General features: G+C 45.4%; 1 long non-coding RNA gene across 1 annotated transcript in view; it reads left to right on the plus strand.

Annotated features, from left to right (window-relative positions):
• Nucleotides 1–10,795: 10,795 nt before the first annotated feature.
• LOC144335575 (uncharacterized) overlaps nt 10,796–15,414 on the plus strand; it is a 65,489-nt gene continuing 60,870 nt past the window's right edge. Inside the window, exons 1-2 of the long non-coding RNA XR_013406499.1 lie at nt 10,796–10,893; nt 11,694–12,222. This is a non-coding gene — a long non-coding RNA (uncharacterized LOC144335575). The remainder of the gene's footprint in view (nt 10,894–11,693; nt 12,223–15,414) is intronic.

Genomic DNA, 15,414 nt, shown 5'->3' on the forward strand with positions numbered 1-15,414 from the left:
CCACAACAGCCCTTTGTGTACACAGGCTGTGAAAGCAGATGTCTTCGTTAATATTCTGCAGGGCTACTCCTAGGCTCACATCTCCTTCCGCGTATGTGTTTGTTTGTTTGTGTGTGTGTTTTGTAGATTCAATCACCCCTAGATGGGCAAATAACTATGAATCACTCCATCAATCCACAGAAGAACACGAAAAGGAAATGTACATGTAATGAATTAACTGCCAGACCCTGCATCAAGCACTGAGCACACATTTTGTTGTGTAATGCTCAACTTGCAAGGCAGACCCTCCCCCATCTACTATCCCCAGTTTATAGATGAAGAAAGAAAGGCTCTGAGAGGTTAAGCCACTTGTGCAACACCACACAGCTAGTCCACGGTCAAGCCAGGATCTCACCCAGGTCAGCCTGGCTGCAAAATGCACATCCATCTTCTGTACCGTGCTACTTCCGAAGGGAGAGACATAAAAAGAAAAATGAGCAAACACTAAGGGGTCCCAACTGCATGCATAGTGTCTGTGCTGGCTGCCTTCCACATTCAATCCTTACGGCGATCCTGCAAGGTACATCCTACCATGCTCATTTCACAGATGAGAATGCAAAGGCTCAGAAAGGTTTAATAAATTGCTACGATGAGCTATGATCTGAACCTAGGAATACCTGACTCCAAAGCCTGGGAGCTTTCCACCACACCATCAGTACTCATTGACACAACTCTGCCCTCTTCCCCAGCCCTCCACTTCTACTGCCCCACCCCTCCCTAACCCACTCCAGGAGCACTGACCCAGGGAGGTAAAAGAGACAGACTGGGAGCTAGACTGGCTGTTTAGGCACCAGCATAGAGTGGGTTTGGGGGAATCACTGTTTGTCTCAGCCTGCTACAGTGAGTAAGGGTGGATTCTGGTGACAGTAGGAATCATTTTCATTTATGGAGCTGTGTGTGTGCACTGGATGAAGGAAGGGCTTGGGCAAAGGAGAAAGCATATTTGTTGCCTCTGGCCCAGTTATTGTGTTCATGCAGCTTCAGTGGTCACATCTGTAAAGTGGGGTCAACCCAACAGTCCTGACGCACCTCACCCTGCAGGTGCACAAGTGGAGGAGAGTTGATTTCCGGAGAGAGCAGCGCCCTGAGGCAAATGCCTTTGGCCCAGAGCTAAAATCATTCAAGCACCAAGTAGCCAAAAGAAGTCACATGAGACTCTACAGGCCCATCCTATGTATTCACCTTTCCTATTCCACTCTCCCTTCCTCTTAGTTCTAAAAGATTCACTTATGTTACATTATAACCTCTAGTTTGTTTATTTTTGCCTAGATAAACAGATTTGCTTTTTAGGGGGTCAGATTACATTATATAATTCCAGTTTTAGTTTGCTACAGCTACATCCATTTAGGGAAGCCTCTTAGAATAATAAAACATGGGTTTACTTCTTTGTTTTGAGACAGAGTCTCACCCTGTTGCCCAGGCTGGAGTGCAATGGCGTGATCTCGGCTCACTGCAACCTCCTCCGCCTCCCAGGTTCAAGCGATTCTCCTGCCTCAACCTCCCGAGCAGCTGGGGTTACAGGCATGCACCACCATGCCCAGCTAATTTTTGTATTTTTAGTAGAGATGGGGTTTCGCCCTGTTGGCCATGCTTGTCTCGCACTCCTAATGTCAAGTGATCCACCTGCCTCGGCCTCCCAAAGTACTGGGATTGCAGGCGTGAGCCACCGTGTCTGGCCAATAAAACATGTTTTAAGGAAATGTTTCAAAAATGAGTCTCCATGCTCTTCCAGGAGGCAAGAGGTCGCAGCCTAGTGCCCTGTCTCGCCCTGTGTTCCCTTTGATCCCTGCACAGCAGACTGCCATGCGTCGTTACTCTCATCATCCATCCATTTATGCATTCCTTCCTTCATTCACTGAAATGTACTTATTTATCTATTTATTCAACGCCTACCAAGTATCGGTTGCTTGGGAAACATGGTCATGGATGAGCAAAAATAAGCACGGTCCTTCTCATAGAATTTAGTGTCTAGTGGAGGGGAAATGAATTAATATGTCACATGCAAAAAAAAAAAAAAACAGTATCTCTAAAAAACACGATAAGGGCATGGAAGGAACAGTACATGATACTTTGAGAGCAAATAACAGAAAGACCTGACCTGGTTGAAGAAAATAATGCTTCTGGCTGGGTGCAGTGACTCACGCCTGTAATCCCAGCACTTTGGGAGGCCGAGGTGAGCAGATCACCTGAGGCCAGGAGTTCAAGACCAGCCTGGCCAACGTGGTGAAACCTCCGTCTTTACTAAAAATACAAAAATTAGCTGGTGTGGTAGTGGGCGCCTGTAATCCCAGCTACTTGGGAGGCTGAAACAGGAGAATCTCTTGAACCCTGGAGGCAGATGTTGCAGTGAGCCGAGATCGTGCCACTGCACTCCAGCCTGGGTGACAGAGCAAGACTCTGTCTAAAAGAAAAATAAAAAAAAGAAAAGAGAAGAAAACTTGAGGTGTGGTCTAAGGCACAATAGAGCTAGGCATGGTGGTGCATGCCTGTAATCCCAGCTGCTCGGGACGCTGAGGCAGAAGGGTGGATTGAGCCCAGTAGGTCAAAGCTGCAGTGAGCTATGATCACACCACTTCACTCCAGCCCGGGAGAGAGTGAGACCCCATCTCAAAAAAAAAAAAAAAAGGAATGGGGTGGAAGGGGAGTTCCAGATATGATCAGATTTGCATTTTTATAGTGGGGAGAGGGGGGGGGTAATTTTCCTACAGGGTACAGTGTTCACTATTTGGGTAATAGGTACACTAGAAGCCCAATCCCTACCAGTATGCAATATGCACATGTAATAAACAAGCATATGTACCTCCCTGAATCTAAAATCAATCAATCAATAATAAAAGATCCCTGGATGCAGGCTGGGAGTGGAGACAGTGCAGGCTCCAGGGCATGTGAGGAGAACAGATGGGAGAATGTTACAGAACTCCAGGAGAAAAGTGATGCTGGCTTGGACTAGGGTGGTAGTTACAAGTTAAAGAATAATGGATAGAGTTCAGAGCTATCACAGCAGTATCACTGACAGATTCAGTGACCGGAGGGTGAAAGGAGGAGGCACCAAGATTGACTCTTGGTTTTGAGGCTGCCTAATGGGATGGCTGGGGATGCCATTCATTGAATTTATCACCCACGGTGTGCCCAGAACAGTGCCCAACGCCATGAGCCACACAAAGGGAGCACTGGTCTTGGACCCTTCCCCTGTGTCCATAACTTACTAAGGCCCAGGCTTCATAATCTCTCATACAAACCCACCCAAACCATTAAATGGTTCCATGCGAAGGCTGTCATGGTTCCCCTGGCTGTGCTCTAAACCCTGGTCACAGTGAATTCCACATCCTCTCCATCCCAGAAGACGCCAGGCCCCATTCCAAATTCAGTGCTTTAAACAAACAAAAAAAAAAATCAGCAAACTATCACAAGAACAGAAAACCAAATACCACATGTTCTCACTCATAGGTGGGAATTGAACAATGAGAACACTTGGACACAGGAAGGGGATCATCACACATCGGGTCCTATTGTGGGGAGGGGGGAGGGGGGAGGGATAGCATTAGGAGATATACCTAATATAAATGACGAGCTAATGGGTGCATCATACCAACATGGTACATGTATACATATGTAACAAACCTGCACATTGTGCACATGTACCCTAGAACTTAAATTTAAAAAAAAAAACAAAAAAAAAACAAAAAACAGGCATGGTTCCTGCACTGGTGTAGAAGTGAACTTGAACTTACCCTCCCAAGAGTCCACCCTGATCCACAGTCCCTCTTGCAGCCATTGTCACAGACCCTTTGGCTGGCCTGTGACCTGGCTCTTGGTATCCATTCTGTTCTAATTTTCAACAGCTTCACATACATTTCCCACAGCCCTCATCTCAGTCGTGCATCTGGTGCACGATGACTGAATTTGGCCCTCCTGCTTTAAATCCTGCATGCTCTAAGGTCACAACCCTGTCCCCCATCTAGCTCCTTCCACCACCCTGAAGGTCAGTCTTCTAGGACTAAAACACTAGGAAGACAGCAATGAACAGCCCTGGGACAGAAACCAGTGCATCAGTTTAGGGTTTTCTTTCGTTTTGAGGGAGAACAGTTAATTCATAAGAACATGATGATGACCTAGATGGTTGAAGATTACCAGAAAGCAGGAATAAAAGGGGTTAGAATTTTTCCGTGAAGTCGCCATCATAAAGAGAGGTAGATTTCCTCCTGAAGGAAAGCTCACTGGGTTCTAGAAAAAAGACCAAGCTTGAGTCACCACTTAACTGTTTAAGTAAGTGATGTTAGACAGATCACATCATGAGTTTGGTCTCTCTCCCCTGTAAAGCAGAAAATAACACCCACCCAACAGGGGCATGATGAGATCTAAATGCAGTCATGGGAACCCACATGGTGCTGTACACAAGTAATTCTCGTCACTGCCAGCAGGTCTGCAAGGCTCATTCTAAAGCCTGAATCTTCACATTCACTTTCTCTAAACCTGTTTCCTCTGCCCTCCATTCAAAGGGGTCTTTTGGTCTGCAGAAGGCTGCCCTAGTGGCCTGATGGGTACTGTCCCTCTTCTTTCTCATCCACAGGCGAAGAGAGTGATGCATTCAGGCCCCAGAATTTCAGCCCAGTGGGCACCCTCCTTGCCAGTGCCCCCAACCCTATTCATTATTCAATCAATAAACATTTAGTGTAGAACGACTTGGTATTGGGCACTGTTTGGGGTGCTGAAGGTATAGAAGTAAAAAAAATAACACAGCGGCCAGGCAAGGTGGCTCACGCCTGTAATCCCAGCACTTTGGGAGGCCGAGCTGGGTGGATCACCTGAGGTCAGGAGTTCAAGACCAGCCTGGCCAACACAGTGAAACCCCGTCTCTACTAAAAATACAAAAAAAAAAAAAATAGCTGGGCATGGTGGTGGGCACCTGTAATCCCAGCTACTCGGGAGGCTGGGGCAGGAGAATCACTTGAACCTGGGAGGCAGAGGTTGCAGTGAGCCAAGATCGCGCCATTGCACTCCAACCTGGGCAACAAGACTGTGACTCTGTCTCAAAACAAAAAAAATAAATAAATAAATAAATAAATAACACAGCACCTCTTAAAAAGTCCATAGTCATGGGAAAATAGCTAGGTAAACAGGCAAGTGTTCTATGATAAGTCATGTACCTTTAGATAAGGCAGGTGCTTGCATAAGATAAAAAGACAACAGTGAGGAGGAAGATTTAGCCAGCAGGAGCCCACCCAGGAGGCTCCCAGAAGAGGTGAAGCTTGAAGAAGGCATAGGACAAATGCAGTCAAAGTGAGATCTTCTGGGGCCATGAGCAGGACAGAGATGTGGAGGAGAGGAAGCCTTTCTTGAATCAAAGAAAGCCATATTAGAAAAGAGAAAGAATTTTCCCCTTCTGCCCTTCTTGGGGTGTTTCCCTGCCAGGTCACAGAATTTTTCATCACGGTGGAATCAAACATTCTTGGATTGGAAAGTGAGACAGCTCACTCATGCATGTTCTTTTAAAAGCATGTGACAATAAAACCAGTGACCTGGTTAACAGCCTACATGGTTGTCTTCTTTTCTTCTTTCTTCCTTTGCTTCCCTTTTACCTGAAAGGGGCAAACATGATGTATACCACCACCACTGATAAATTAGACACAAACCCTGAGCTGAGCAACTTTGGGGAAAGTATAAACCTTTTTTTTTTTTTTTTTTTTTTTTTGGTAGTAATCACATGCACATGATAATCAAGGGACAAAGAAATTAGCAGACTCTTCCAGTTACATTCAAAACTCCAACCCTGGCATTTACTTGAAAATATTAAGTACCTTCAAGGCAAATCATTGAAGTAGCTGAGAAGTCTCTACTGCAGTATTTAATGATGCTTATAAATCCTAAAACCCTCATGGGACCATTCCTGGCTGGTGATGGAACAGTGTTTGATGTTACTGAAATTGTGAATGTTTAATTATGTCTAACAAAGTTGGTTATCAATAAAATGTGCATCCATGTCTGAACTCAATCCATCTCTTCCTGTCATTTAGGATGACTGGGAATCAGTTTGAATGGGGTTAGTGAGCTTTTTCTGTAAAAGTCCAGTCAGTACATATTTTTAAGCATTGCTGTCCACAATGTCTCGGTCAAAACTATTCAACTCTGTCGTGGTAGGGCAAAGGCAGCCAGAGATAATCCATAAGTAAATGAGCAGATCTGTGTTCCAATAAAACTTTATTTATTACTTTATATAATAAAGTTTATTAAAAACTTTATTTACTAAAACCACAATTTGAATATCAGTTTTCATGTGTCATGAAATATTATTATTCTTTTGATTTTTTTAACCATTAAAAATGTTAAAATGTTGGGTATGGTGGCTCATGCCTGTGCCCTCATTTAATCTTCACCAAGGGCCTCTGTTTATTCATTTTATTTTATTTTATTTTTATTTTTTTGAGACAGGGTCTGGCTTTGTTGCCCAGGCTGGAGTGCAGTGGTGCAATCTCAGCTCACTGCAGCCAACAAGGCCAAGGCTGGAGGACCACTTGAGCCTAGGAGTTCAAGACCAACGTGGACAATATAGTGAGACATTGTCTCTACAAAAAAAAAAAAAATTTAACTAGCTGGGCATGGTGGTGTGCACTTGTAGTCCCAGCTACTTCGGTGCCTGAGGTGGGAGGATCACTTGAGTCCAGGAAGTGAAGGCTGCAGTGAGCAGAGGTCTGGAGGCTGAGGTGGGAGCATTGTCTGAGCCCAGGAGGCAGAGGCTGCAGTGAGCCAAGATTACGCCACTGCACTTCAGCCTAGATGGCAGAACCAGACCCTGTCTCAAAACAAATAAAAATAAAAATAGTAAAATGGGCTGGGTGCAGTGGCTCACCCCTATAATCCCAACACTTTGGGAGGCCAAGATGGACAGATCACCTGAGGTCACGAGTTAGAGACCAGCTTGGCCAACATGGTAAAACCCTGTCTCTGCTAAAAAAAAAAAAAAAAGAGAGAAAAAAAAAATTAGCCTGCACGGTGACACATGCCTGTAGTTCCAGCTACTCAGGAGGCTGAGACAGGAGAAGCAGAGGTTGCAGTGAGCCAAGATCACACCACTGCACTCCAGCCTAGGTGACAGCAAGACCCTGTCTCAAATAAATAAATACATAAATACATAAATACATAAAATGAATAATCGGAGGCCCTTGGTGAAAATTAAATGAGGTGACATGTATAGCAGACAAACATTCAGGAAGAATCCAGAACGTTCGAGCTCAGGGGGGATCTGAGTGCTCTGTAAATGCCAGCTCTGTTTTTCCCCTACTTTCTAAGTGTCTTACAACCAGTGTTTTCTGTTTATTTCTCTATCTTTGTATCTAATCTTCCCTTGTAGCAACTGATTAAGTAATGAAGCATGAGAACAGATTTGCTCCTAACAGGCGGAAAACCAGCCCCGGCCCTTGTTGACTTGAGCCCTCCCAGGCTGACACTTTTCCTCTTGGTGTGGGTGGCCTAAGCCTGGTCCTGGAGGGCTGGGTTTTAACTACCATTAAATATCAGGGAGAAACTAATGAAGCCACAATTGATTCATCGAGCTGGATCCCATCTCCCTGTGAAAGAGTCCCATTAGAGATTCAGGGTCTCTTTGAGGGGATTTACAGCGGCTGCAAATATCAGTGGCAATTATATGCGTCTCTTCTTTCTTATCAAGCTGCCACCCTCTCCTCCCCCTCCCTCAAGTGCCCCAAGGTTTACCAGTCACAAGCACCACAGGTCAGAGCATCCTCCACCAGACTCACTGTGTCCCATGGGCTGGGTAGCAGTGGGGGAGCATCTCTCCCCCACATGAAAGGAAATCCTAGAAGAAATAAGGAAGCCTGAGCTTCCTGAGAGCCGGAGAGTGGAATCCAAGTGGGATCTTCAAGATCACCTGAAGCTGATTCTTTCTAACTGTGAAACTCTCGAGAAGTTATTTTAAAGAGGCATGGGCCGGGCGCGGTGGCTGACGCCTGTAATCCCAGCACTTTGGGAGGCCGAGGCGGGCGGATCACGAGGTCAGGAGATCGAGACCATCCTGGCTAACACAATGAAACCCCGTCTCTAAGAAAAATACAAAAAAATTGGCCGGGTGTTGTGGCGGGCGCCTATAGTCCCAGCTACTCGGGAGGCTGAGGCAGGAGAATGGCGTGAACCCGGGAGGCGGAGCTTGCAGTGAGCCGAGATTGCACCACTGCACTCCAGTCTGGGCAACAGAGCGAGACTCTGTCTCAAAAAAAAAAAAAAGAGGCATGCTCTGACCTACTGCTTCTTGAGGAACAGGATCAGAAATCCTCTCATTTCAAATGCTCCGTATCTGTACTAGTCAAGGTTCCCCAGGCAGACAGAACCAGTAGGATATATGAAAAGAAATGCATTAGGGGGCACTGGCCCATGTGATTACAGAGGCGGAGAAGTCCCATAATAGGCCATCCACAAGCTGGAGAATCAGAGAAGCCGGTAGCATGCCTCAGCCCAAGTCCAGAAGCCTCAGAATCAGGGAGGGCCAACAACACAGACCCCTGCTGGAGACTGAAGGCCTGAGGGCCCCGGGAGGCCGTTGGTACAAGTCCTAGAATCCAAAAGCCAAAGACCCTGTAGTCTCATGCCCAAGGAGAAAAGGCATCCTGCTCCAGAAAGCGGGGAGAGAGAATCCTCCTTCTTCTGCCTGTTTGTCCCAGCCTGGCCTTGAGCTGATTGGATGGTGCCCACTCACACTGAGAACGGGTCTCCCTCTCAGCCCGCTGACTCACATGGTGAATCTCCTCTGGAAACACTCTCACAGACACACCCAGGAATGATGGACTCCACCAGCCATTGAGGCATTCCTCAACTCAGTCAAGCTGATACCCTAAGATTAACCATCACAGTCTCAGATCTTAAGAATGCCCAAGGACATCTATTCTGGCTGGCCAGTATGCTAAAGCTGATTGGTGCCATCGGGAAGAGCTGATGAGATTCACTAGAGATGATGCAGCTTTAGCGTTAGGAATCAGTGTCCAGATTTCTGCCTCTTCCTGCCTTTCGATGCTGAACTTGCCTCTCTGATCCTCAGTATCTGAACCTCTAATGCCATGGGAAGATGGAAATCATAGCTCCTAATGTGAACCAAGGAGACAGCATCTGTTGAGCTTTTGGGTTTTCCTACGAGTACTTCTTCCAGGAAGGTCCATCAAACCTTCCTCTACAAAGGTTTGTTCCTCCAGTGAGCTCTGCAAGGGCAGAGAGTGCCTCGTGCCCCTCACGATCCCTAGCAGCCAGCTGGGTGCAGGACCCAGCAAGTGCCCAGTAAGCATCTGCAAAGCAATGACAGCATGCCTGGAATCTACTTAGAGAAGAAATCAAATGGCCATTGTTCACAGTTGGCCAGGTCTGCCACAACAAAGTACCACAGGCTGGGTGGCTTAAACAACAGAATTTATTTTCTCACAGATTGGGAGGCTAGAACTCTGAGAGCTGGTTTCTTTGGTGGCCTCTCTCTTTGCCTTGCTGTGTGTCCACATGATCATCTCTCCGCCTGTGTGTTTTCCGTGTCCTAATCTCCTCTTGTAAACACACCAGTCATGTTGGTTAGGACCCACTCTATGACCTCATTTTATCTTAATGACCTTTTTAGAGGCCCTATCTCCAAATACATTCACATTCCAAGGTACCAGGGGTTAAGACATCAATATGAATTTTGGGGGGACACAGTCACTGCCTATATCCCCACCCTTCTGCTTTGCCCTTGTAGCTTCGCTTCCTGGGGTCTCCATGCAAGTCCAAGGGTGGAGACGCCATACCTGGCTACAGCCACCTCAGAACCCACCATTCAGAAAGGCCTCTGTAAGTGACTTGGGTCCCTGACAATTACTCCCTTGTGCCTCTGACCATGTGCTCTTGTTCCTAGAAGCAAGCGTGGGGTAGCTGATAGGACCTCTTGTAGATTCCGCTATGTCCTCTTCTCCATGGGCAAACTCTTTACCCTCTTGCGGGCCTGTGCTCTCACCCTTCACCCCCTCAGCCCCACCTTGGTCCAGACCCTCCTGGATCCAACACCTTCCTGAGGTCCACAGACCCCAGCAGAGACACACCCCTTTGGTGTCAGGCTCCCACCACCCTGACTTTGTCCCTGGCCCCTGAGATTCATCTGCTGTTTTTATCTCCTGTCCATACGCCTGCACTTCTCTGCACTGGGATAAATTTTGAAGAGTTAACTAATATGTTTTCCCCACCATCCATTTTTTCCTAGCCAGCCCTCCCTACCTACAGCTTCTCTTATGTCCATCCCCCTTGCCTGCCGCATCTTCATCTGCACCAGCAGAAGGGGAGGAGGAAAATCTGCTTTCTGCTGATCACACCTTCTTCCCAAATCTTCCTACTTTATACCTGCTCCTGTGGCTCTGGAGCTTAATGGGTAATAATTTGCCACCTCTCTTCTCTGTTCTGCCCAATGCTGGTCTCCTCGCTGGTCTCCTCTCTCTTGGGGAGAATCAAAGGGCCTGGATAAACAGGGTGTGGGTGGAAACTGCATCGATGAGTTCCTTACCCACCACCCTCCCTACAACACACACATCTGAGGACCTTGGTTTCTGATCCCACCTCACTCCCTTGGCCCCTGTCATGGAATAAATGTTTGTGTTTCCTAAAAATTCATACATTGAAATCCTAACCCCCAAGGGGATAATGGAGGTGGGGCCTTTGGAAGTAATTAGGTCATGAGGGTGGAGCTGTCATGAATGGGATTAGTGCCTTATAAAAGAGACCCCGGAGAGCTCTCTAGCTCTGCCGCCTGAGGATAAGAAGTCAGCAGTCTGCAACCCAGAAGAGGGCCCTAACCACAAGATTGTTGTGGCCCTGATCTGACCTCCAGCCTCCAGAACTGTAAGAAGTCAATGTCTGTTGTTTACAAGCCAAGCTGTCTTGATTGTTACAGGAGCCCAAACTAACTAAGACAACCGCATCTGAGGCTGGGCACAGTAGCTCACGTCTGTAATCCCAGCACTTTGGAGGCTGAGGCAGTTGGATCACAAGGTCAGGAGTTTGAGACCAGCCTGGCCAACATGGTGAAACCCCATTTCTACTAAAAATACAAAAATTAGCCAGGCACGGTGGTGCACGCCTGTAATCCCAGCTACTCAGGAGGCTGAGTCAGGAGAATTGCTTGAACCCGGGAAGCAGAGGTTGCAGTGAGCCAAGATTGTGCCACTGTGCTCCAGCCTGGGCAATAGAGCAAGACTCTGTCTCAAAAAAAAAAAAAAAAAGACAACCCCATCTGGAGAAAATTAAAAAGGCTCAATCTTTCCCCTGGGCGCAGAATGCCCTTCTTCCCCCTGCCCTAGGAAAGCCCAGTCACCTCTGAGGAGGCAACAACATCCTGGCACCTCCCACTTGCTTTCAGTGCATCCCCACGTCCATTCTCTCATGGAACGCTGTGCATACCTCTATCTGAGCACCTGTAAGACTGTGTTCCACCAGCTTATGTGTTCATCATCTTTGTGTTGACTGTAAACTTCACTTTGTACCCTGTCCCCCAGAATCCAGCACCTAATCTGGCACGCTGAATGAACGAACGAATGAATCAATGAATGAGTGGGCAAGTAAGTGAATAAACTAACAAGCTTCCCTGGAGTGATGGCATAGGATTGTTTCTTAACTATTTTGTATGTTTCTCCTCTTTCCAGCTTCTATATCACAACTCAGGATGATTCTAAAGGGTCGTACCAGCTTCAGAGTTCCCTGGGGGCTGCCTGAGGCTTTTACTGGGACTTCACCAGTGCTCAGCTTCTTCATCTGCCCCATGCTGCTTCCACCTCATTCTTTCCACAGGTGTTGATCCCAAGCACATTCCCTCCTGCATACAAAGAGCTTGCTTCTGGGAACCCTCATGCTACAAGTCATTAGGAACATGGATTTTGGACACTTCTAACAAGCCTGAATTTGGTCCTGGCTTTTCTACTTACGTGTACTGTGACACTGAGAAAAATTGCCTAACTTCTCAGAGGCTTCATCTGCAATAGAAATGAATTCACTGAGTAGTGGGAGTTCAATGAAATGTTGTTTGAAGCACATTTAGCACAGCACCTGGCACACTGATAAGTGCTCACTAAAGGATTATTTGTATCATCAATATTGCATGGTCCAAGGAACATGGTAAGGCTATGGAACACACAGAAGCCAACTTGACTGGCTACAAGGCCGGCCTCAAGAGAGGTAGGTCCACTCTGGCTTTCAAGAGGTGGTGGTTGGGCCTGTATTCATATGGTAGTGGTACCTGGATTGTGCATGATTCATGGGCTGTATGATGGGTTCTTTGGGAGTTGGTGGGATTTCAGAATGAAGTCTGTAGTCTAGGGACTCCTCAAGCAAGTTCCATGCATCATGGGGAACTAGAATTTAATCAGCTGCTAGAGAAAGCAAGAATGCATTTTTCCAATGGTGCAAGTGATATTGTCCTAGGGGGATGTAAGTCTGAAATCTGTATCAGACTATGCAGGGAGGTACTGCTGTTCTGACTGGGATGCTGGAGACAGACCTGAATACATGCACAGATATGTTGTGCTTTGAGTAAATTTGGCTTTGTTTAATCTCTTCTCTTAGTCTTAGAAGCCACGTCTGAGTAAGCACTTTTGTCTCTTAAAACATCAGGAAACACAAAAAGGATGGTCCCTTGTTAAAGGTCTTGGATGTTCTGTTCTCACTTAGTCTTATTAATGAATACTAGGCAAGAGAGTTTCAAAAACAAATAGGACCATATCCCTACTCTCGAGACACTGATATTCTTATAGGAAGAAACAGATATATATATATAAATACAAATTGTAAACCTTATCATATAAAGTAGTCATTTGTCCACTAACTGGCTATTTAGTGCTAGGCGCTGTGTTTAACGTGGTAGACACAAAGATGAACTAGATGTTGCTCCAGACCACAAGAGACAAAGTTTAGTGGGTACAAAGTGCAGTGGGAGCAGTAAGGAAGCAAAGAAGGAAAGCCTGGAAACAAGAAACGAATTCTGAGCCAGAGCCTGGCTGCAGTCATGAAAACCAGCCCAGTCCTGATGTTCCAAAGACTCTCAGACACCCCAAGTCTTTATTTTGTCACTACCTGGAAATAATGAGGTAATAATAAGGCAAACCCAATGCACAATCAAATGCAGTAAACCTATTTCATTGCATTCATTTCAGTGGCTAGCAAAATGTAAATCAGATTTCTGCTTAATGCAACTTCCCAGCACCTACTCCACTAAAGAGAACCCAACTAAACAAGTATAGTCTCTTTCTGGTTAGTATGTCCACAAAGACATACATTAAATATATTTTTATACATGCCAGAGACAATTAGAAAATCCTTGCCCAGTCCTCCAGCAAATAACCTGTGATATAAATTTATTAAACTGGAATATCAGAAGTTTCTAGCTTCTGATGGTAGACTGAACAAATATATTTATCCCCTCTCATTTTAGATTTCACTAAATTTATAGTAAAGGAATGAAACACAATATATGCCCACAAAAAAGAAAATGGGGGTAAAGGCCTCATTGTGAATAGAGATTTCTGCAAAATTGTAGATATCAGGCAGCCAGTGGCAGAGCGATCGCTGGTGGAGCAGAGCAAGCAAGCCCTAGCAGTGTGCTCTGAGGGGGGCTACAGACAACAGGAAAGCCAATTTGCCCTCACAGAATGCACAGAAGTTCAGAGACTCCACACTCAGAGAAGCACAGGAGTGAAATGCAGGGTTGAAAACAGAGAGATTAATTAGAGATTTTTAGGAAGAGGACACCCCTCACCTGTCCCTTTGCCATCACTAAACCCCATCCCCCATCTTCGCATAACACTGATGAGTAGGCAGGCATTTCCCCACACCCACTATGGCAAAGACTGGAAGTTTCTCTTCTGAAAAAAATATCAGGATGGTCGCAGTAGCTCACGCCTCTAATCCCAGCATTTTGGGAGGCCGAGGCAGGTGGATCTCTTGAGTCCAGGAGTTTGAAACCAGCCTGGCCAACATAGTGAAACCCCGTCTCCACTAAAAATACAAAAATTATCCAGGTATGGTGGCTCGTGCCTGTAACCCCGGCTACTTGGGAGGCTGAGGCAGGAGAATCTCTTGAACCTGGGAGGTGGAGGTTGCAATGAGCTGAGATCACACCACTGCACTCCAGCCTGGGTAACAGAGTGAGACTCTGCCTCAACAACAACAACAAAAAAATCAGGCTATCCCAGGGAAAAAGACCATCTCATTCTGGCCTTCTCCTCCAGCATAGCAACAGTATCTTCCCCATTCACCCAAAGCAAAGCCTGCCAATCATGCAGTACTTCCTTCCTACTCAGAGTTCCAATCGGCTTCACTATGCCCCACTCCTGTAATCAAAAGGACCAGCCAGGAATCACCAGGTTACTTGAGAAACACAGGGGAAAAAAACTCCAACATAAAAAAAGATAAATAAGAAAAAGTAACATTCTAACCAGAACATCTATCATTATTTTCTTGAAAGAGCGTAAAGATATTGCACCCGTAAAATAAGAAGACTTTTTGAAGAATAAAGTTAAAAAACAAGAGTTCAAGAAATTTAAAAGTATCTGCTAAACTATGAAAATTTAACAAAAAATCAGAAGATAAAGTCAGAAAGCAGAACAAAACACAGAGACAGAAGATATGAGAGGAAAAAATGAGAGATATTTTAATTCAAGAGGTCCAAAATCTATTGACTTAGGAGTTCTGTTATAGAGAGATAAACAGAGAAACTAAGGAAGGTAGAATTACTGCTGAAACAGTTCAAGTTAATTCCCAGAGCTGATGTTTACAGATAGCAAGTTCCACTGAGAACCCAGAACAAGGGATGCAAAAAGACACAAACCAAGAGACATTACGTAAAATCCTGCAGTACCCAGAATAAAGAAAGGATTCTAAAAGCTACCAAAGAAAAAGGCAAAAAATTTAAAAATTGCTTTGAAAGTAAATAGAATCAGAATAGTATCAGATTTTGTAACAGTAATACTGTCTACCAGAAGAACAATGCAGAATTCTAAGGGATTTGATTTTCAGATTCAAGTAGTTATTTTCAAGTTCTAAGAAAATTTGCCTCCAATACATCCTATTTTAGAAAGTTATTTGAGAAAGTGCTAGGAAAAAGCAAGGGACTTAACCAAGAAAATGGAGAATGTGGGAGCCAGGAGACAGAAGCCAACCACCAAGAGAACAGTCAAGGAGAATCCCAGAGTCCAAATGGGAGCAGAAGGAAGATTCAGGAAACAGATCAGTGCCTGGTCTAATGGCACAGCTGGAGGAAAATACAAAATCAAACTGAAGATATGATAAAGGAAGGCAACATAATAAATTAATTGTAATCAAAATATACCATTTCCATTTCTAGTTAATAATACTCACTTAGTCATAATAACA

Source organism: Macaca mulatta, chromosome 16 (assembly GCF_049350105.2).
Source record: "Macaca mulatta isolate MMU2019108-1 chromosome 16, T2T-MMU8v2.0, whole genome shotgun sequence".
Lineage (NCBI taxonomy): Eukaryota > Metazoa > Chordata > Mammalia > Primates > Cercopithecidae > Macaca > Macaca mulatta.